Source organism: Notechis scutatus, chromosome 3 (genome assembly GCF_049901735.1).
Source record: "Notechis scutatus isolate UNSWTSFEM ecotype Mainland chromosome 3, rNotScu1.2, whole genome shotgun sequence".
NCBI classification, from domain to species: domain Eukaryota; kingdom Metazoa; phylum Chordata; class Lepidosauria; order Squamata; family Elapidae; genus Notechis; species Notechis scutatus.
In genome coordinates this window covers 31,587,491-31,612,257 of record NC_142011.1, presented here as the reverse complement: position 1 = coordinate 31,612,257, position 24,767 = coordinate 31,587,491, and the positions used below count along the sequence as shown (strand labels likewise).

Below are 24,767 nucleotides of genomic sequence, written 5' to 3'. Positions count from 1 at the left end.
TCACCAGGATAAAATTACTTAAAATAACCAAATAATAACACATGATTATAGAGGATTTTAAAATTCAAAGAAAGGTCTGTAATGAAGTAGCAACAGGATGGCTATTCATAATTTTAGGATTACCTGCTGTAGCTCAACATCTATGACAATTTGGAGCAGAACACAGAATGATGTCAGAGTTTGACTAAGAAAATGTATGTCTAGAAGAAGGTTTTCCATTCATCCTGGCTGAGGAATTCTGGGAATTGAAGTCCACCAGTCTTAAAGTGGCCAAGGTTGGAGACCCCTGTCCTAAAGGGCTTCTCTAACTTATAGAAAAGAGGACCTAAGGCAGGTCTTTGGTCTTTTGCATTTTTCTTCTGTTCAGATGAGTCTAATTCTCAGAGCTTGCTTTGGACTTTGCAGTTTTCTTGACAAGATTTTTCAGAAGTGTTTTGCCATTGCCTCCTTCTTAGGGCCGAGAGAAAGTGACTAGCCAAAAGTCATCCAGCTGGCTTCTTGCCTAAGGCAGAATTAGAACTCGTGTTTTCCTGGTTTCTAGCCTGATGCCCTAGCCACTATTCCAAATTGGTTTCTTTGCATTAATACCAACAATTAAATCCTATCCAAAAAGTAAGTGACAATTAGTCTGCAGTTTCATGCAATCCCAATGTTTTGTCCCAGCTGCAATATCAGGATACCTTTCAAGATAGCCTCATTTGGAACATACTAAAGCTTTTGAAGAAATTGTCAACTAGCTCATGCCATTTTTTTCTTTTCGACAAAAAGATATGCTTGCATTTTTATAATGTGGTCATGATCCCATCTATAAACATCTTCTTTGACATGAATCTGGCAATAATAATTATTTTTGAATCCTATGAGTAGTTCTGTTCAGTAGCATATATAGCTGTTTATTTAAAAAGCTACAAGCAAGAGGAGGGGGGCAGCCACTGCAACAAAGCATTTGGAACACATTAGATATGTAGGTAGGCTGAAGGCAAGGGGACAGAAGACAAATGAGCAAAGGCATGCCAGCAAATGTTAAATCTCTACAAGGATGACAAGAAAGGGGAAGGTAACTTTTCATGCCATTTGGAAATGCTTAAGAAGCTACTTAATCCATTTGTTAGAGTGTATGTTAATGAGAGAGGCATACATAGCAGCCCTGCATTATTTGGACAACAAAAGTTCTTCTTTTCTGCAGATTTTAAAAGAGAAAAACTGCAGAAACTCTAAAATGGGACTGCATATTAAAGGAAATCTGTATTCCCCTACCCCAGAAGGGTATTTAGTCCACGGTACTACATCCATGCAATCTGTCATTCAATCAATGTACTGAACCCAGGTGAGCATGCACTATTTAATCATGCTTTTATTTAACCCATTGTTTCTCAATCTTGCCAACTTTAAGATATGTGACTGCCACAGCTTTGGAGGTTGGGGAATTCTGAGAGTTTTTAAAGTTGCCAAGGCTGAGAAACCCTGATTTAGTCTACACAAATACATGACACTGCAAGCCTTAACAGAAAATAGCCCAGCAGATTACTATTACTATCATTACTATTGCTATTATTACTATTATTATTACTACTATTACTATTATTATTATTTGTTGATTAGAACTAAGTCCACTATAGCTGTGCTGCAAATGGCAACAGAGTAGCAAGAATATTTTGCATCTTGTCCTGGTCATCTTGTGAAAGGTACGTATTATCTCTCTCTCCCCCCCCCCCCCCAAACTGTTTGAGAAATATATAGCTAGCAGATTTTTTTTAAAAGCCATGAGCTGCAAGAAATATCAATTTAAAATAATGTCCCTAATGAGCAGTTGAGCCTATCATTATAACAAGCATTTTAATAGATGTGATTTTTTCCCCTTTATGACCTAGGAAAGTTTTGTGGATTGTCCCTTTTTAATATCTTTCCCCTCCTTTTCTTCCCCCTTCTATCAACCTGGTGGAGCCTTTCAGATTATCAGTCCCTTCTTAAAGACCTATTGATTAATAGATAAGTGACAAGGGGCCTCAGTACAAGATCTCAGAAGCTTTGAGATATTACATTTGCTCCTGTGTTTTTGTTCTACAACATAGGAATTATGGTATTGATCTGAAAATAATGAAAGATCTGGTTTCATGTTAAGATGGTTCACCTATAACTTTGAAAATATTAATCTCCCAGGTTCATTTCCAGATAGGATCAGTAAATGTATTCATTCATAAAATTACTGTTTTTCATTTTCTACATTCTACATTTTTACATAGTATGTAAAATATGCATTATTTCAACACATTTTTTCACTAAGTATTAATTTCCATACACATATACTTCTTATTCGACTTTTCAGGGACATTATGTTAAGGGAGCTATTTTAGGCTCATGAGACATACCTCAAGAGCAAGGCTTAGATTGTGTACCCAAACCATAATCCTGACTTTTTTTTGACTTCTACAAATGCCCCGTATATAACCTAATGTTGAATCAATGAGATATAGCAACAACCTGAGAAGCATAAAAACAAAAACAAACAAAAAATTGCATTCTGATTTGGAGATTAATAAAATCCTGATCTTGAACTGCAAATCAAATCCCCTGTAATTATAGACATATCTGGCAATCAGGTATTCTGTAATTAATGTTACAGTAATCTCATTAATATGCGGCAGTTGGTTGATGTTCCTCCATTTTAATGCCCATCAGATGCATCTGCAATGGTGGGAGCCAAGTGACGTGGGGTGGGACTTCAAACTACGGTTGCACCCAGTATTTTGGCTGCCTTGCCCCCCCCTTGCAAATACCTTTCCTCCCATCACTTTTCAATAAATCCCAGGATAGAAGAGCAATTATCACTGTTCAGAGTCTACATGAGATTGGTGCCATCAGTTAGTTTACACCTTGAGCTTGCAATTCTCTGGCTTCACTAGCAGGCAATAATACAGTACAGCTTTCCTATTCATATCCCTCTAGCTCTATTATCACTGCCTATCCAGAGGTATCATAGCACACATGATGAGTTTAATTATGGCAGAAGCTGGCACTTTCTCTGTGTTCACTGACTGTTTTGCACAGAGTTTTAAAGGTTTGCATTGTTTCTATATGCAATAGCAATAACTATACAACCCCTCCCCCCCTCAATTCCTCTGAATAGCAATGGCAGTTCAGAACTGTCTTGCTTCTAACAGAGAAACAATATTAACAACAAATGAAAGCTGTCTCCACCTCTCTGCTAAAGATAGAAATGTCTCCTCATTATGATATGCATTGATTGTTCCATAAATACTGCCGAGGTACTGATAAATCCACAATAATTGTTCACTGAGAAGAACAATTCAAACTAGTCTGTCAGTTATTACAACAGAGGAAGCACTAAAGAAAACCCAAAATTTCTTTTAGACATTAAACAAGCCATCCATGTATTATTGTATCAGCAAACTGATCATTATGTCCACTATACAGTATAAATAATTAATTAAAATACATTCATATTTAAAAGCTAGGTTGCATTCATCTTCCTTCATTAGCTCTGCTGACTTTGAAAACAATCAATAAAAACAAAAGAAAATTCATTCTGAAGAAATGCTTTGGACTTCACACAAACACAGCACCTCTCTGTTATTCATTAAACCATATTTTTGAAGGGTTCACATGAGCCTTCAAACACATGCAGTTGTTTTAAGAACCACACAGTTGATTTATATGCGCCGAGTCTGAAACTGTTCTTCCAAATGATTTTAAAGTGTGCACAGCCTTTCATATTCAACTCTATGAGTATATAGCCTAAATACCATCGAAATCTGAACACATAAATGATAAAAAATTTCTGAACTATATGTAAAATCTTGCTTCTTGTGTGCTACATGGAAACAAATCAGAGGCTTTCAAGCAACCATCCCAACTTCTGAAATCAAACTTCAAAGATGCTAGAAGAAAGAAATCAAATATAACTGTTTTCTTCTGTATTATACATTTCTGGAATTTTCCTTTCACTTAGTTCTTTTTGAAACTTATAAACACACAGAAAAACAATTCTAACTATGTAAATCAAACCATAATGGTGGTGTCAACCTTTTTGATATGATTTAAGGGGGGGGCAGGTTAAGGGGAAAACAGTTTTGTATGTTAAAGAAGAATGCATGACTCACTATCAAATCAACCATCCAGGGGCTCAGTTTCCCTTCATGAAAGATCCTGCTTTTTTGATCAGGTTGCTTCCCACATAGAAATTGTGTACTAGGAAGCAGAGTTTGTCATTGATTGGTACACAGGAGTAGGCTGAAAATCTCTTCAATCTAACGAAAGAAAGAAAAACATGAATTAAAAAACTGAGACACAGACATATTTTTTTTAAAAAAAATGATTTATGTAATATCATCAATATGTGTCATCACCTAATGGATCCTTGCCACATGATGATGATAATTTAAAATTTAATGAAACAGCAGAGTGATAGAAAGATGGGAAGGAAAGTAATTGTAGCCAGGAAAATATGTGGATTTATTTTATATGCATTTATGCTTATATTTCAGTGGTGGTATTTCAGTGGTGGTATTCTACTGGTTCAGCCCGGTTCTGCCAAGCTGGTAGTGGTGATGAGCAGCGGAGACCGAACCAGTTCTTGTTAATGCTCTGTGTTGGGCCCGGGCTACCACACTAACCTTTATGTCCTGCTTTTGAAGTGCAGCTGCTTTGCTTGGCACAGCAATTGCCGCGCGGCAGCTGCTGAAGCATCAGGGGGGAGTGCAGGATTGCAGGAGGTGACTCAAAATGCCCCTCCACATGCAAAGCGTGCCCACCAAGCCACGCCCACCAAACAGGTGATAAAAATATTTGAAAAACACCACTGTTATATTTAGGTTTCCCAGTAATTGAAATAAATATTCTGATTTATGGAAAGGGGCTGTAGTCAGAATCACTGGTTGAGACTTAAAAGATAAAACAACTTGCAGGAAGTTGGAATGTCTTTTATTGGTACTTTAAGTGCTGGTACAGGTAGTCCTTGACTTACAACAGTTCATTGAGTGACTGTTCAAAGTTACATCATCTCTGAAAAATGTGACATGATCTTTTTTCACAGTTACGACCTTTGTAGCCTTCCCATGATTATTGTTCAAAATTCAGATGCTTGGCAACTGGCTTATATTTATGACGATTGCTGTGCCTCAAGGTCATGTAATCCCCTTTTGTGATCTACAGACAAGCAAAATCAATCGGGAAGTCAGATTCACTTAACAATCCAGTTACTAGCTTATCAACTGCAGTGATTCACTTAACAACTGTTGGCAATAAAGGTCATAAAATGGGACAAAATTCATTTAACAACACCTCACTTAACAACAGAAAATTGGGGCTCAATTGTGATTGTAAGTTGAGAACTACCTGTAACCGTTATTCAAATTTTCAGGAAAGTATTTTCCCTCATTTCCTTCAGGGGTTGAAGGACCTGGGCGCTATGGTGTTTCTAAAAACATTGTTTAATAAATGCAGTATTTAATTTGGTGTGTGTGTGTGTGTTTATCATTAATAAACCTTGGTGGCGCAATGGTTAGAATGTGGTACTGCAGGCTAATTCTGCTGACTGCATGGGATTCGATCCTCACCGGCTCAAGGTTGACTCAGCCTTCCATCCTTCCAAGGTCAGTAAAATGAGGGCCCAGATTGTTGGACAAAATATGCTGACATTTGTAAACTGCTTAGAGAGAGAGCTGTAAAGCACTGTGAAGTGGTATATAATTCTAAGTGCTATTGTTATTGCTAGGTTCTTTCATACCATCCTTCCATCTATCTATTGTCGTCTCTTCCTTCTACTATATAACGTAGAGAGGCTTCTGTGCGGGGATGATGGAGAGATTGGTGCAAACTTCAGATGGAAAGAAATATATTTCCAGTTTTAATTAAAGACCCCAGTGAAGCCAGAAAGTCTGACAACAGCACAGAGAATCACGGTATGATCATTGGGGTGCGAATGATTGCTAATAGAAGCATCAGATCCCTGTGTTCATGATATAGATGAAGAGATGCTTTTCCGTGCATTTAAAGGCCAGTTTATATACTAATAAGATTAGAAATGGCAAATTGCCTCTAAAGAAAATCAGAATGAAAACAACATGCCGGAATTAATTTGCCCTGACCCAAGGAGATAAATGTCACAATGACAGAAGTACAACTATAGTTTTTTTTTGTACTGTACAATTCTTGGTTATATTTTTGGATAGGTTTCACAATTTCACAGTTAAATCACAGGAGCATCTTCAAATTAACATTTTGGCCAGATTGGAAAAATAGATTGGATATATTGGGGCAGTTTTTAAGTGCCATGCTGGGCAAATGACACATTTATAGAACAACCACATGTTTTTTACCATCCATCCTACCCTCAGAAAATACCCCATCTGGAAATTCAATCTGACTTTTAAAGTACTCTTCATAGTACTTGAGAAGCAGACTAGTTAGAAAACAGAGCAAACTGACTACAGTAGAATATTTTCATTCCATTTCCAACTTGAAACATAGATATGTCAAGAAAGAGAGATATATTAAACTTTCCATGTCTGCTGCTTCTTGTTTATTAGGCTAGAACTCAGAAGAAACTACATTTCCTCAGAAAAAGGAACTGTGCATAGAAGAGTATTAGATACATCAGATCTTGTATGCCGTTTATCCAATCACTGTAATAACAGGGATTGAAATTAGCATAGAGAGTTTTTTGTCATCTAACTGCAGAATAGTTTGGAAGGTGGAGCCTGTCCTATGCAAATGTCAAAATCTATTTATTTCCAGAGGAAGAAATTAAGGACTGAAGATAACTCTGTGAAAAGCAGTGTCAATGACTGCATCAGAATGAAGAGCCAATGTAGACTGGCTTTTCAAAACATCTCTGGATTTTAAAGGAGAAAACTTGAATCACTTATACTGTAAGTCAGGGGTCTCCAACCTTGGCAACTTTAAGACTTGTGGACTTCAACTCCCAGAATTCCTCAGCCAGCTTTGCTGGCTGAGGAATTCTGGGAGTTGAAGTCCACAAGTCTTAAAGTTGCCAAGTTTGGAGACCCCTGCTGTAAGTGCTTCAGAGGGCTGGTCCTCACAAGGAGACCTCAAGAAACCAGCCTCTGACAGTTTTAGAGTGGGGGTGTCAAACTCACAGCCTGTGGGCTGGAAGCATCACACGCAGGCCACCCTCACCCTCAGATTTAGTGAAAAAAGTCACAGTACATCATGTGATGACAACATGACACCGCAAGTTTGACACCCCTGGTTTAGAGATTCCCTAATCAACTTGTTGAAATCATGGTTGTCCCTTTTGAAAGGACACCAAGTTTGCATGCTTCCTTTTCTAATCACTGTGGAAACTTGCTTGTTAATTGCTACTAGGAATATTTGAATTTACTGGTTTGACAGCACTGAGCAAGATTCCTTCAACCCTTAGCAAAAGAAAGTTTTAACTACAAGCTTAAGAACTTAATCTTTTTAAAAAACACACAAATGATTAAAATTTTGATTTAAGAATGTGACAAATGGACTAAAGACTCAGATAATAAGAAATACAATTTTGGAATTATAAGGAATTCTTCTAAGAGAAAATGCTTTTGTTTTTAATACTTTTTTAAAAAAGAACTGAAGATTTTTTAAAATGAAATGGACATTAGAGGGAACTAAAAATTACAATTAAACTTATAAAATTAATTATAACAACTAAAGAATACATAAACATGAGTTAAAATTAGAAAATGAAGCCAATATTGTAACTCTGGATGTACTGAAAGGTATTTTTGAAAAATAGACGTTAATTTTAATAGTGCCAACATTTGCCTTATGGAGAGACTGTGTCTAAAAGATATTACAGAAGAGGAACAAGATTTACCCGACAAGATTGAGACTGAATTGAAAGTGGATTAACAGACGACAGCCTACAATAATGATATAAAAAAAGAAGTTACACTGGACATTCAAAATTGTTGTTTTAATAATTAAAAAGGGTATACAAACAATAAGCCAAGAGAGTGACCTGGACATTTTTCAATATTGGATTTACAAAAGAGGCTTTTTAACATTTTGAAGAATCTTTTGCAGAGGGACAAAGAAAAAAAATAAAAGAAATGAGGTTCTGTGACATTATCTGAATGACCTGAAGATTTAGATTGTTAGAAGTAAAAGAAAGGAATATGAAGATGATTTATTTCATCAAGGTTAATAGCTATGTTGTTATTTCTGATAACAGAAATAACAACATTTATAGATTCGTTTATAGGTAAGATTTGGGATATGGGAAGAAGAGATCATTTGTGGTATTTTAAGAAGTGATGATACTAAAATTGTTTACACTTTTGACATCTTGATATATTTCTTTCCTCTTTCTTTACTTTATTCTTTCTTTTCTGTCTCTGTATTTCCTTTTGCACTTCCTGAACCTTCTATTCTTTCTTTTTATTCTTCTTTTTTTTAGTTTCTATTGGGATTTGTTTGGGCTATTGTAATTATAATTTTAATAGAATTATTAAATAAAAAGCAAATGTCAAAATCTATCTTGCACTCGGCTTATGCACAAACATGTTTTTTCATCTCCAGCAACGGCATTAGGATTTGATAAGTTTGTTATGAATCCCTAAACATGAATGTCCAATTGCATTACTTTACAAAGCCCTATTCCTCATACTTTAACCTTTTAGCAGTCTGATTTCTTAGCTTTTTGGAATCTAATAGTTCAAGATAAAAATTTCTTGCAAGTTGACTCAACAATTCAGATGCACTATGAAATCATGTTGACTAAGATTGATGAGTTTATCAATTCTAGCATCTGTTCTTTGGTATCTTTAAGATACCTAAGATATCTGTTAGGAACTGAAAATTCAACTTTTTGTTTGGTTTATGATGCCAAGGAAAAATGTCTCCTTTTGAAATAATATATCATGTTGTAATATGAGAATCTGAGGTAGTATGTCAAGAAACAACATAAGAACTTAGGGTTGGAGCAATAGATGTAGAGAAAAACAAAGGACCAAATTAACATTTTTACTAGCTCATGATTCGCACTGAAAGATTTTTTACAAGTTTTTCTGACTAGAAACAGTTAAAAGTATGCAAAGTGGTGTTAGTGGGTACACATCACTATTTTAAGAAACTTTACTAACATTTAGAATAAAAATCAATATCTTACATCTGAAATACAAAAATAAGATGAAGGCTAGGCTAGAGAATTTCTTCTGAGCAAAGAGAATGATGTATGATAGTAAAATAGGAAATTCCCTTAGGTTGAATCACATCATTTCTCTATCTAGCTAACTTACATAAGTTCCCACACTGTATTGTCACAGTTTGGTTTAATCACAAAAGGTTGGACTAGAGATAACAGCCAGATGGATACAAAAAACCAAACCATAAACTATGATTTACAAACCAAAATGGCTGGCTTTACATGTTATGCTAAACCCAAACTTAAACCAACTACATGATTCTTTAGCCTGAACATTTCAGGGTTTCTTCCAGGCTCTGCAGGGGAGTTGAATATGCACTTGTATAAATGAAACTATAATTTCTATCAATGAATAACAGCCCACATAACTTCCTGACTCTTCCAATAGCTAGTAAAATCTCAATACATGCCTAATTTACATCATTTGTCTCAGTTCCAGAATATTCTCATTAACTCTCTCTCTCTCTCTCTCTCTCTCTCTCTCTCTCTCTCTCTCTCTCTCTCTCTCTCTCTCTCTCCCTCTCTCTCTCTCTCTCTCTCCCTCCCTCCCCCTCTTTCTGGCTTTTTAAAGTTTCTTTTTCTTCTTTTTTAGAGAAAGAAAGCTTTTTTTAGGTTTCCTTTATTAATCTGATAATTAATCGTTTTAAACTGACAGTTTAAAACATCTGAAAATTACTGACAGCATAATCTGAGAACCACTGACAGCATAATCCTATGCTATTAATTCATTAGGGTCTACTGCTGCATAAATGTGAAGGATATGCTTTTAGCATTATGTAACTTTCAACCAGAGCATGGCATCATGTCTCATGATGGATGATGTTGATGGATTCATAGAGAATACTGTATTATTTGATAACAAATAACACATTTGAGAAGTAAGATGTTTTATGCAATCTTCAGGAAGAGGAGTCAAATGAGTTGCTTTTCAAGCTAGCCTTTATGCAAGTGGAACTTCCTGTGTTTGCTTTCATTTGCTTTCAATCATCACGTATTTGTGTGTGCTCAGCTCCAATTTCCCTATCTTCTCCTTGCAATGAATGAAATAAAGCCTGTGCAGTTTATGCAAAGTCATTTATTAAGCAGAGACAGCTGGATTAGAAAGGTGAAGCCCAACAAAGAAATGAAAAGAGAATTATTTGTGATAGAAGGGAAATGCATCTCCTTGCCCACCTCATGCCGATGGGATCTAGAATAATCCAGATTTTGTTGGCCATCAGTAACAACTGCTAACAGCCCCTCCACCTTTCTGTGACCGCTTTCTGCCTTTGCTATATGTGTGAATGAGAGAGAATACCTATATTAGGAAATAGTTTAGTTGTTTGGTTTTTGTTCATATATTTATTTTCCATTTGAGAATCACTTTAGATCTGGGATAAGGATATCAAAAAGAGATGCACAAGAATGTTAAAAAGGTATAACTATGAAATCATTAAATTAAATAATATTTATATTTAATCTACCAATGTTATTCCTCACCTACTTTTAAATCTCTTTCTGTAATTTAACTTCCTTTTGTGATACTGGTATACTGATTAACACTAGTACATCACTGATTTACAGTGACCATATGAGAAGTGATTGTTTACAGAGCAGAAAAATAGAGGATTGAAAACAATTCTTCAATATACCAGATGTACAATAATCTGGATAGAGAGTTTATCTTTTATTTTTGTTTATATTAAATTTGCTGCCCATCTCACCATGTGAGAAGAGGTGACTCTGTGGTTTCTTCCCCAAACCCCAAAAACTTTAACCTTAGACTGCCTACTATTGAACTCACCCCTTTCCTAAGATGTCTGTAGGGGGCGTGCATAAGCGCACCAACGTGCCTACTGTCCCTGTCCTATTGATTCTTTTTAATTTTTTTCTTATATGTATCCATTTCATGGATTCATAACTATGTTTATACTTATACCTATTATCTTATAAGCAATTGACAAATCAACTAAATAAATCTGAAATTGGTCCATCAACCACCTCCAGCATGAAACTCCCCCATTGGGGACACAAGCCAATTAGCAGAGCCATGTCTTCAGGCCCTTATAGAAGTTCAGGAGGGCAGGTGTGATGACCCATAGTCTCTCAAAATAACCCCAAACCCAAAACATATATTAAAGTCTGGTAAGGCCTTCAGTTTAAGTTCACTGTTTTAGTTGGCACAGTTTAAAGTCACAAAAGTAACTAATGAGGCAAACAGAAAACCCAAACTAACTGCACTGATGAGAGTTCCGAAGGAAGCCAAGATAACTAATCATAAACTCCAGGGAAATAACCGAGAAAAGTCCATGGGAAGAACACCAACAAAGATAAACCTCTTTCAAGGTGAACACTAAAATTGACTCCTGCAAATTTTAACGACACAGTTGCAAACTTATATACATAGCTCCCACCTGCAAGCCACGAGGAGGATCATGGTAATCTCCTCTTGAGTAGACCTCACTTTTCCCTGATCCTGTCCTCCCTGCGTGACCTAGGACGGATAGGGGATGGGCCTGGATCCTCCTCTGACTGCTCAGCCGGCCTCTGCCCTTCCCCAGCCTCCTCTACCACCTCTGGAGCCACACTCCCACTCCCTGTTGGCTGTTCCTCCTCTTTGTCAGAGTCAGTCTCCACCAGGGGCATGGCAGCAGGAGCGGACATACCCCCTCCAAAACTTAGAGTAATAAATAAAGGCAAAATGAAAAGGAGAAAAGAAATTCTCATCTGGATGGATGAGAATTCCTAAAGAAGTAGAAGATAGAAATACAATTGCAAATAATTCAATGGGAGAGAAAAAGAAGAAAACAGAAGAAAGGGACCATCTACCCAGAACATTCTGTTGTCAGCATTCCAGCAAAACCAAATCCCAATCAGCAACTCCAAGACAGGCATTTTCTCAAAGTTGCTTTTTATTGGAAAAGTCATACTGGCACATCTGGGAAAACCTGAATCTGAGAGTTCTGAGTTTTCCCTCAGTAAATCAAAATCCAAAATCCAACCCCTGCACCCATCAGTCCATCACATGGTCCAATCACCATCTGCCCCAACAACAGACATCCCTTCAACCTCTCCTCCTCCAGATACAGGAATAACATGGACCAAATAGAAGAATGCTAGTCTAACTACTAACACTCTAAAAATCCCCCGTCCTAATTTCCCAATCATAGGAATGTGGTAGCATGGAAGTTTCTGATGTTAATATGGCTTCCAAAGCTGACTTCTGTAAGGATCTGAATCTACTGGGTAGATGGCCTGGTTGCAAAGGCACTGAGGAGCTGGTATCAGGAAAGCAGAAGCTCATCTGGGATTAGTGAATGATGCTGATAAGCAACAGGGCTTCTTTGGGCATTCTAGTATAACAAAGCATAACAAAGAGGTGTTGTAATAGCAGTTTTTCCAGTACTTGAGGGGATGTCAGAGAGAAGAATGGGTTGATCTATTCTCCAAAGCATTTGAGGACAGGATAAGAAGTAGTGGGTGGAAAATGATTAATGAGAGATCCAACCTAGAACTAAGGAGAAATTTCCTGATAGTGAAAACGATCGATGGAACAGCTTACTTTCAGATGTTGTGGATGTTCCATCACTGGAAGTTTTCAGGAAGAGGACAGCTATTTGTCTGGAATGCTCTAGGGTCTTCTGGTTGAGCAAGGGGTTGGACTAGAATCCAACCCTCTTATTCTACGTCAATGCTATTTATGGGGAAGCAATTTTGCTATTATCTGTGAAGAATATATTGTTCGTATGCATATTTGTACTGTTGTACTTCTGTGTTTTATTCATCACTTGAAATCTCCTTTATAAGAATTCTAAAGGCTTGAAAAGTCTTATCAACGGGGCTAAAATAAATAATTAGCACACACTGAAATACTAAGATTTGGGCTTGTACAGCAACAACCAAACCACCTTTATAGGTATCATTAAAAATGAATTCAATTATATTTCATAGAAAAATGCTTAAAATGATATCCAGAAACAGAACCAAAAAGAAATCTTTGAAATAAAACAATAACGCCCACCAGTTTTATCATGTAACCTACAGAACCTTAGTCAGCATTCAAATGCTTTTCCGATCTGTGTGACTCAAAACTCAGAGAACATCTTTATATATTTAATCTTGGGATGGTTGAAAAAAAGAAAGTGTACTATTATTTCAACTAAGACTTTACTGAAGATGGAAACCAGCCTGTTTCTTAACACTGAGACAGTGATCAAAGAGAGGCAGCTAGGACTTGCTTTGTAATGAAATGCAAATATTTGCTTTCAGTGCTTGATTGTACCTTCCATTTTCCTTACACAGCATGCTGAAGCACCTGAATAAGTTGGTTGCTGAATGGTGCTGATTAATGACCAGTATTAATAATAAGACCAGAATCAGGGTGATGAAAGGACAAAGGAACATCTGTGAAATATACAAAATGCATCCATTTGTCTCCTCTGTTCCATAACTCTATCAACACGATCCACTTCTCACAATTCTTGCTTGATATCCCTAACCCCTTAACCATTATTATGAGACTAACCCATTATAAGGACAACACATTAATTCTTACCTCTTCTAATTAATGTTCATTAGCTGTTTGGAGAAATACCTTATGCCACCAGACTTGAAATTCTAGAACTAGAAAACCTTGAATTACGCCGTCTTCGGTCTGATTTAAGCATGGTATATAAAATCATACATTGCAATGTCCTACCTTTCAATGAATACTTCAGCTTCAACCATAACAACACAAGAGCACACAATAGATACAAACTCAAAGTTAACCGCACCAAACTTGATTGCAGGAAATACGACTTCAGCAACAGAGTAGTCAATGTCTGGAATACTCTACCCGACTCTGTAGTTTCTTCCCCAAACCCCAAAAACTTTAACCTTAGACTGTCTACTATTGACCTCACCCCTTTCCTAAGAGGTCTGTAGGGGGCGTGCATAAAGCACCAACGTGCCTACCGTCCCTGTCCTATTGTTTCTCTTATTCTTCTTTTATTTTTCTTATATGTACCCATTTCATGTATTCACAACTATGTATACACTTATACTTATTATCTTGTAAACAATTGGCAAATCAAATCAAATAAATAAATAAATAAATAAATAAATATTTCTCTCTGCTATGTTCTAACAGCACGTCTAACCTGTGGATCAAAATAGTCCATTGTCTGGGTTTATATAACACATTGAGACAGATACTTGTCAAATAATTAATTTAGTTTATTCTCTATACTGTGGCAAACACAGGTGAGTTTATTTTTCAGCTAAGCCTGATTTTGTTATTTTTCACTCAAATATACTTTAAGAAAAAAAGTCTTGATTCATTAGTACACATTTCTTCTTGACTTTTGTAGCTTGCCACAATTTTTAGCATAGATTTTTTTTTTTTTTAGTATTTATAGATTCTGGAACCTAAAAAGTGCCACTTTGGCTAGAATCAAATCTGGTTGGGTCTATAAGTAACTTGATTTTCCCTTTGACTCCTTTTGTTTTTTAAATTTATTTTTACCCTTTTACTATTATTCAAGATTTGATTTTTCTAAGTTTGGAATGGGTACCTTTTGTAAACTGGAATATAATTACGCTCCCAATATTTTCAACCAAAAGAGTCAATGGTACAGGATGATGTGAATTGCAGTTTGGTAAAAACTTACATGATAACAGAGTATTCAATGCTACCCCAAATAATACTCTTAATGTGTTTATTTTTTATATAAATCACTTTCACATATTTTGAATCACAAAGCTAGTCAACTGGGTGGTTTAAAAATATATAACAGAATAACAGAGTTGGAAGGGACCTTGGAGGTCTTCTAGTCCCATTCTCTGCTCAAGCAGGAGATCCCATACCATTTCAGACAGGTGGCTGCCCAGTCTCTTCTTAAAAGCCTCCAGTGATGGAGTACCCATAACCTCTAGGCAAGCCGTTCCACTGGTTGATTGTTCTCTCTGTCAGAAAATTTCTCCTTAGCTTTAGGTTGAATTACTCTGATTAGTTTCCATCCATTGTTTCTTGTCTTCAAGTGCTTTGGAAAATAGTTTGTCCTCAACTTCTTTGTGGCAGCCCTTCAAATATTGGAACACAGTTATCATGTTACCTCTGATCCTTCTTTTCGCTAAATTCCTTTTCACCCAATTCCTGTAACCATTCTTCATATGTTTTAGTCTCCAGGCTCCTAATCATCTTTGTTGCTTTTCTCTGCACTTTTTCCAAAATCTCAACATCTTTTTTATAATATGGTGATCAAAACTAGATGCAGTACTCCAAGTATGGACTTATCTTGAAAGACATCAGTGGCAAACCACTCCGTGGACATGTAATCAACTTGCACAAGCACAGTTCAAGCAAGCCTTTAATTTTACAATTTGGAGCACAGCATTTTGGGAGGAAGCCCATGACTGTTTAACTGCATTCAAACATTCTGTACTGTGAATATACTGTGCTTCTGTTCATTGAAAAGCTGTGTTTACTGAAAGAAAGCTAGATAAATGCATTGTTACTTTTTTCTTTGAATATTGATGTCTACTTTTTTTCCCCTTGAAAACAGAGCAAATTACCTAGAAAAGTCAGCCTGATTGACATTGCAACAATATATCTGTGAGATTTGAAAGGCCAGAGCTCTATTTTCCCCCCTCTAGCTTGGGGTGATGTTTCTTCACTCTCAGCTACTGTCACTTTCTAGGTTTCACACTCCCTAAACTAGACTAATTAAGACAAATAGTCAAAACTTTATGCAAGCATTGACAAGCCAATGTGTTCTGCATCAAGCAGAAAGTAGTAAGATATAAAAGATAGCCTTTCAGATCTCCTGTTGGACTATACTGTACGTTCCAGGGGCCATATTGGCTGGAGATAATAAGTTCTGAATTTCATCACATTGCAGTGCCAATACACCATGAAAGGAAAGTTTAAAAGGAAGACAGGACAGGAGAGAAACAAACAGGATGTAATAGTAGGGAGTGAATGAGGCCTAAGAAAAAGCACAGACAAGAAAATAAAGAAATCTGTGGCCCCTCAGATGTTGCTAAATTTATTGCAGACATGGTATAACATAGTGGTTAAGATACCAGATTTGTAAAACATGACTCAGGTTCAAGTCTCCGCTAACTGCAGGACTTATTGGATAACTTTTAAGGAATCACTTTCTACTGTTGAATGCAAGGGCTGGGAGGAATTCTGGAAACTCTCTTTATACTTTACATAAATGACTCTTGTGATCATATTAAAAGCAACTGCGTTCTTTTCGTGGATGATGTAAAATTATTCAACACCACCGACAATGCTGCTACACTTCAAAAAGACCTTGACTCCATGCCAGAATGGTAAAAAAAAAGTGGCAACTTCAAATCTCAACAAATAAATGCTCTGTCTTTCTTGCCACATAGTGGCAAGAAAAATCAAAAAATCAAATACAAGCTGGATGGACCACTCTCACTCTGTCAAGGACTTTGGAGTACTCATCTCTGATGATCTAAGTGCTAGAATCCATTGTAACAACATGGCCAAAACGGCATTAAGAGTTGTTAACCTAATCCTGCCAAGCTTTTTCTCTGGTAATATTACACTACTAACTAGAGCATACAAAACATTTGCGAGACCAATACTTGAATACAGCTCATATGTCTGGAATCCGCATTACATATCTGATATTAATACAATTGAGAGAGTCCAAAAATATTTCATGAGAAGAGTCCTCCACTCGTCTACTCGCAACAGAATACTCTATGCCTCCAGACGTGAAATTTTAGGCTTAGATAACTTAGATAACTTAGAACTACGCCACCTTCGGTCTGACCTAAACATAGTATATAAAATTATCCATTACAATGTCCTACCTGTCAATGACTACTTCAGCTTCAACCTCAACAATACACAAGCACACAATAGATACAAACTCAGGGTAAACCCCACAAAACTCGATTGCAGGAAATATGACTTCAACGACAGAGTGCTCAATGCCTGGAGTACTCTACCTGACTCTGTGGTTTCTTCCACTAACCCCAAACACTTTGGGGTTAACCCCAAACACTTTGGGGGGACTGTCTACTGTTGAATTTACCCCATTCCTAAGAGGTCTGTAAGGGGCATACATAAGTGCACCAACGTGCCTACCATCCCTGTCTTAATGTTCCTCTTTATTTGTATCTATTTCATGTATTAATAATCATGTTTATACTTATATATATTATGAAATACATGCTTGACAAAGTAAATAAATAAAATAAATAAATAAAAATTGTGCAACCCCATGACTATAGAATTCCAACAGATTGTCATAGAGCCTACACTACATCTCAGCATCAGGAAACACATAGCCAAGAATCACCTGTAGTTAATCAAATACAGGCATCATGTGACAACTGAAGCAGTCAGATAATGATGATGATGTCAGCCATCCTCTCCCCCAACTCCCTGCACCTTGTGAAAAGCAAAGTAAAAAGGTTCTATGAGGCTCCTTGCAAAACAAGGGAGTAAATCCCTTGATTAAGACCAGATGGTTGCAGCTTGATTTAAGAGGCAGCCCTTGCCCATGATCCTTCATTAGAATCAACTGTCTAATCTTCAGCTCTTATGTGATTTTTGTGTAGATTTTGCTTGTAAAATTCTGACCTCTGGACTGGTTGACAACCTTGATCATGGAACTTTGGATTGGATTTTGATTATTCTTCTGCGTGGCCCTATTAAAAGTAAAACTATTTAGATAAGCTTTTTTCAGAGACTATGCATTTGTTTATGTTCCTTGTCGGTTGTTATCTCCTTGGCCTTGAGTAAACTGTTAATTTCTGTAGCAACTGTATATATGAGATTATAATTGAAACCAGATGTACGACATCTACAGACCCTAAATGTTCATTTAACACTTTTTGCTATTTTATAATTTGGGAATGTGATAGATGGGAGATTATTATTGTGTTAACTCCTGCTGTATAATGCTTCAGATTTGAAATCAGAAGATGTGTTGGTGTGTGCTTATAATATACTTCAACCAAACTGCTTTTCCCAGAGCACAGGGAGGTCAAGTGATGCCAGGAAAAAGCATCAGCTCTTTAATGGAGTCAAGAATATTGACTATTCTTGACTATTCTAGTCAAGAATAGTGTGCATACCTCTGCCTGTTCCAAAGCACCTTTTTGCTTTTGAACCCTAAATGTTGCACAGCCCTAATATTATAGTTAAAATTACATCTATTTAACTGTTATTAACTGAAAAGTAAATTAAAATGTGTTAGATTTTTCTCCTAGTACTATTGATGTGTCCCAGATCTGCCTACTTTTGTAGTGTGGCCCCTGGCATTCTGCTCAAAAGTCAAGAACAACCTACACACTCCTTTAGATGGCCTACAAAACCGTCTCAATTCCATAATTGTATGCTGCCTTCATCTTTTTAGTTGCTCACTCTTATTATAAAACATTTGCACAAATCTTTCATGAAAAGCAACTGCATAGAAATTAAGCTGACAATCAGGATTCCCCAAACTAGGAAACGAGCTATGCTTCTTTCTTCCCTAATGAAGCCGCTGTATGGAATTGCTACAAGAGCAGTTTTTAAAAATCTTCTATGAAATTCCAATGACCAAATAAATATCATTGCAGGGTGATTGTTAATTTATCATAGCATATACAATGCATAATACTATTTGGAATGTTACCAAAATATCCCAAAAACAAGTTTATTAAATTCCTCTAACTTGGTAGCCAAACACCTGGTCACCATTCAAACATCCTCAGATACCAGTTTCCAACATTCCACACAGATTTTGGAAAGCCACTAATAAGAAACTTTCAAAACAAGTGTTGCTTTTGTAGGTCCAAGAAGGTGGTATGATACCCTCCAAGTGTTTTATATTACATGTCACATCATATGTACTGTAGCTTGAGTAATAACTAGAACTGAACCATGGAATTATATAGCAGTTGTTGTGATCATTGCCTGCTTTTGCTCTAATAAATACTGAAGTAGACAGGCCATCTTATGTTCCATGCAAACAAGTCTACAACACTGATTCATCCTCTTTTAATGATCCCATAATCTGTTGCAGGGTGGAGTCTGGGCAACTGAATGGAGCTGAGTGGCTACTAGCCAGATGCCCTTCCTGTCACCAATGAAGCATGTCATTCAGCTAATATATTTTCAGTGTGCCCAGAGAGAGAAATATCTGACTCTACCTAGGATCGAACTCACAGCCTCCTGATTGTGAGGCAAGAGCTCCATCTCTAGCCCACCACACCACTCAACTCTACAATATGATTGTGGTCATGCAAATGGATTATATAACATTACATAACATTTAGGCCTGTCAGTGTGATATTTCCTTTCTGTTTAGATTAGAAAATATCAATGAGCTGAAAATGGATTCTGTGTTTTTCATTCATAACCATTCAATTTAATGGAAAAAAGATTTCATTTTTATTTCAAAATAAGTTATTTCATAAGTTACATGGTGATTAATATATATGCAGTTTGTGCCTTTTCTTGCTGGATCCACTAATCTCACCAATAATTTGCAATTTCCTTGACTTCTGAGACATTATTATTGCAAAGCAATAGATGCAATCTACATAGACTTCTGTAAAGCCTTTGATTCAGTGGTACACGACAAACTACTCCTAAAAATAAAATCCTATGGTATCTCTGGACAACTGAATAACTGGATAGAAGCATTCCTGTCAAACAGACAACAAATGGTCAAAATCGGGAGCGTACTATCAAATCCAGTACCTGTCAATAGTGGTGTTCCCCAAGGCAGTGTTCTAGGACCAACTCTCTTCATACTCTACATAAACGACCTCTGTGATCATATTAAGAGCAATTGCGTTCTCTTCGCTGATGATGTAAAGCTGTTCAATACCACAGACAATACTGCTACCCTACAAAAAGATCTTGACTATGTATCAGAGTGGTCAAACAAATGGCAACTTCAAATCTCAACAAATAAATGCTCTGTCTTACATATTGGCAAAAAAATCAGAAAATAAAATACAAGCTGAATAGTCAAGATCTTGTTGATGACTCAAGCTCTGTAAAGGACCTTGGAATACTCACCTCTAATGATCTAAGTGCTAGAGCCCACTGCAACTACATAGCCAAAAAGGCATTAAGAGTTGTTAACCTAATCCTACGTAGCTTTTTCTCTGGTAATATCACACTACTAACCAGAGCATACAAAACATTTGCTAGACCAATACTCGAATACAGTTCATCAGTCTGGAACCCACACTACGTATCTGATATTAGCACAATTGAGAAAGTCCAGAAATATTTCACAAGAAGAGTTCTCCACTCCTCTACTCGTTGTAGAATACCTTATGCCACCAGACTTGAAATTCTAGAACTTGAAAACCTTGAATTACGCCGTCTTCGGTCTGACTTAAGCATGGTATATAAAATCATACATTGCAATGTCCTACCTGTCAATGAATACTTCAGCTTCAACCATAACAACACAAGAGCACACAATAGATACAAACTCAAAGTAAACCGCACCAAACTTGATTGCAGGAAATACGACTTCAGCAATAGAGTGGTCAATGTCTGGAATACTCTACCCGACTCTGTAGTTTCTTCCCCAAACCCCAAAAACTTTAACCTTAGACTGTCTACTATTGACCTCACCCCTTTCCTAAGAGGTCTGTAGGGGGCGTGCATAAGCGCACCAACGTGCCTACCGTCCCTGTCCTATTATTTCTCTTATTCTTTTATTTTTCTTATATGTACCCATTTCATGTATTCACAACTATGTATACATTTATACTTATTATCTTGTAAACAATTGGCAAATCAAATAAATAAATAAAAAATAAATAAATAAACATTCAGAGATGAGAACTCTTTTTTTAAATTAGAAAGCCTTAGCATCCATGAAGGCTGTATAATGAGCTACAGATGGATAAGAAAACAACAGCCTGGTTTACCTTCTAATAATAATAAAGGTTCCGTAATAAGAGTTCAAAAGAATTTCTAAAGCTTGCCAGAAATGAAGTCAAAAAAGAGAGACTCTTTTGCATAATAGAGAATTGGAGAACCAATTTTGTCAGTGTTAATACTGACAAACAGTCCAGTTTTTCTATGGCCTTGAGGATGATGAGGGAGAATAACAAGAGAAAAGATGGTTTGAGACTACCTTTTCTTATCAAGCTTAGAAAATTCCTACAGCCTAAAGTGGTCCATGATTTTCATAAATCTTCTTATTAAAATGGCTGGCCCAGTGGTTATAGCCAGAACTTTCCACATCTTCTCTACAATTGTATTAAGAGCTACTTTGATGGAGTGATTCAGGCACTGGCATAGAAAGCAGGTGGCTGTGGATTCTAGAGCATCCTTAGCCATGAAAGCCAGCTATGTGGCATTGGACCATATAATGGTGGGATAAGTCTCATAATAATAATGATAACAAAATCAAGTAATTCATAAAGGTTGAAATATTACTTAACAGAATTAATCAAATGTTCCCAGCTGCCTAATAACCACTGACCTAATTTTTCTGCAAAATCCTGGCAGGTAACACCAACTGAGCAACTCTGAGATTGCAACTTGTGTCTACTGTGCAAATTGCTTTTTTAAATAGAACATGGCACAGCCTGTGACAATTGCTAATCATCCAGATGGAATTTGGCCATTTGTGAATTGAGGACGCTGAGCTTAGGCAGGCACTGAGACGATTAGAAACCAGAAACTGGCAAGCAGCTGTTTAGGGTGTTGGTTGTTTGTCCCTGCCATTATTTGAATGCCTCATCGGGCTGTTCAATCCATCTGGCAAATCTGGCAACTTTCTTTTTGTACTTCCAAGTTTTTACAAATCTTCTCTTACAATTTAAATTAATGGAAGTATTAAGCTGAAACAAACATAATCTGAGCAATAGGAACAAAGTATGAGTAAAAGTGAAGTGTTTGTTTTGCTTGCCCCAAGCCCATGTTGGGCTGTGTGCCACACACACACACACAAAAAAAAACCAGCTGTGAAATAAAATAATTACCTTTAAGGGTTCATTGCTGAAATATGGCACCCAAAAGAGGAATGGATGAGTCACAAAACTGGGAGGAAGGAGAGAGGTACTTTCAGTAAACGCCCTATTACTTTGAACTCAAAACCCGCCATTTTTTGCTTTTCCTTGATTAGCCTTCTTTCCATATTATTTGATTTCATCTCTGCTTGGTCTGCCTCATCTTTGTGCCTTTATGAGAAGTCCTCTTTGAGGTAGTCTTTGACTTACTACAGTTTATTTAGTGATCATTCAAAGTTACAATGGCCCTGAAAAAACTGACATGACCTTTTTTCACACTTACGACCATTCCAGAATCCCCATGGCCACATGATCAAAATTCAGATGCTTGGCAACTGGCTCATATTTATGATGATTGCCATGTCCTAGGTTCACATGATCATCTTTTGCGACCTGACAAGCAAAGTCAATGGGAAGCAAGATTCATTCAACAGTTGTGTTACTAACTTAACAACTATGGCAAGAAAAGTCATACAATGGGACAAAATTCATTTAACAACTGGCTTGCTTAGCAACATAAATTTTGGGCTCAATTGTGGTTATAAATTGAGTACTACCTGTACTTCAGAATGGCACCAATTTTTCCAAGAAATACTGTACTAGATAACTGAGCAGGGTTGTAAGCACGATTAACCCAATACATTTTATTTCCTCAAGAAAGAAAAAATAAAATATTATGCCCTCTCTCTTCAGGTATAAAAGCTGATAAAACTGGCAGTGGAACTGTACCTTAATACTGTTATTTGATAAGCTTTCTTCCCCCACCATTGTGTCTTCCAAAAGAAGGAAATGAATAGATGACTCAAGATAACAATTATGGGACTTCCACTGTTGTTTTTCTCCCCATTGTGATAAATTGTCATATTCATAGTCAGCTGATGCTATTTTCTTGCATTTCTCCCCAAAGAAAATGTGTTGCTTACTTCTAACTTACTTACCAAATTAAGAAACCGACACAGGGGAGAGCTAATTAAAACTTGCTCTGCTTTTCTCAAATTTTCCACATCAATCTTGGTAAAACTATTTGTAATTCTATGTTAATATGACATACAGAGATGCTTGTTTACTTTGAGAAACTATTAATTTTTCTTTGAAATTTTTATCTGCAAAACAAGAATGATTTCTGGTGACTCACTACTGACAACACAATTAACGTCTGTTTACATAGCCTTAATATACATGTTTGATACCTAGATCATTTGGAGATTGAATTATTTGATATTATGTATGTTTCAGTTGATGGCATAAGGCAATTTCTCTTCAAAACCAAATTTATATTTACAAATACCATCACAATTCCCACTGATTCCTCTAAATCATGAAAGTTTCCAGTTAAGTGGATAAAAGCTTGGACACACCTTTACACTGAAATCAAAACTTAGCTTACTTGCTTTTGTTTGGTGATCTCGGCAGTTTCTCTGATACTTACAGTGAGCCATGCCTGCACATTAGCCCAAAATGAAGCCCACCAATCATACGGTGGTCTATACATTTCCTTTTATTCTGCTCATGGGGCATATTTTGTGCACCGATTTTCATTATGTCTTTTTCATTTGGAGAAATAATTCATGAATGGAAATCAATGCTGCATAAAGAAAAATGCATCATTTATTTATTTATTGACAGAATACTAATACTATTTTTTAAAGAACATTTTAATTCAGCTCACACAGAAGAAGGAAGATGGGCAAATTTGTGTCAGTTCCTTCTTTTAACCAAACTGTTAGCATCTCAAGGATTCCATATTGCTGGGTACCTTAGTTTCAGGCTGCTATTACTAAATACCAGGTCCATATGTAGTAAGATCTTATTCCTTCACAGTTCAGAGAAGTATGTGGACTGAACATGCATAACAAGATCTGGCTCAATGAGCATGAAAAAACTCTTCTCTGAAATCACCTCTTTAACCCTCTGATTTTGGACTTTTCAGCATCTGCAACTTGAAGGCCAGAGAGGCTGGGTAACAATGATCCCCTATAATAACTTGGCTGTTCTAAGATATTGTGGTCCACAAATAACTGCATGGTTCCTACATCTGAAGTTGAGTTATAGGGGAAAACTGGGAATTCTTGGGTATGGATCAAAACTTCCTTTCTTGAACTTCTAGATCCCACTTTGAATCTGCCTTGAAAAATGGCAGTGGAGCATCTACACTTTAATCCATCTATACTAGGTTATATCTGCCTATTCCCCAATATTACCTATTTGGGAAGATTTTGGAGAGGGTTCTGGGACTACAGAGAATTCTGGTGCGTGAATCTCTATCCCTTTCATCAACTCTGGTGGTTGACTTTTTGTGGAATCTGAATGAAGGAGCAGAGAGAGATTATTAGATCTCTCAGCAGTTATCAATAGTATTGAACATATTTTTGGACTACCTGCAAGGATAGAAAGGACCATTTTATGATGGTTCCATCCTTTCTGAGCAGGCAATTTCAGGCAATGTTGATGGGAAAAGAACCCTAATCTCTTCCTTTGTGAAGTACTACCCATCTCTCTTGTATTATAATATTTTAAAAAGGGAAGGAAAGGAAATCCTGGGAATATCATCCTTAAAGTATTATCAATGCCCTGATAATTCCAAGCAATGTATCTCCATCCTGGATTGTATTAGAGATACATT

The 24,767-nt window shown here is 36.6% G+C and overlaps 1 protein-coding gene across 2 annotated transcripts in view; it reads right to left on the bottom strand.

Moving 5' to 3' along the window:
• The window catches only part of DLGAP4 (DLG associated protein 4), a 398,191-nt gene that overhangs the window by 314,914 nt on the left and 58,510 nt on the right, over positions 1-24,767 (bottom strand). For both annotated transcript variants that reach the window (XM_087959401.1, XM_087959402.1), the window contains exon 2: positions 4,122-4,268. The gene's annotated coding sequence lies outside the window, so the exon portion shown is untranslated. The remainder of the gene's footprint in view (positions 1-4,121; positions 4,269-24,767) is intronic.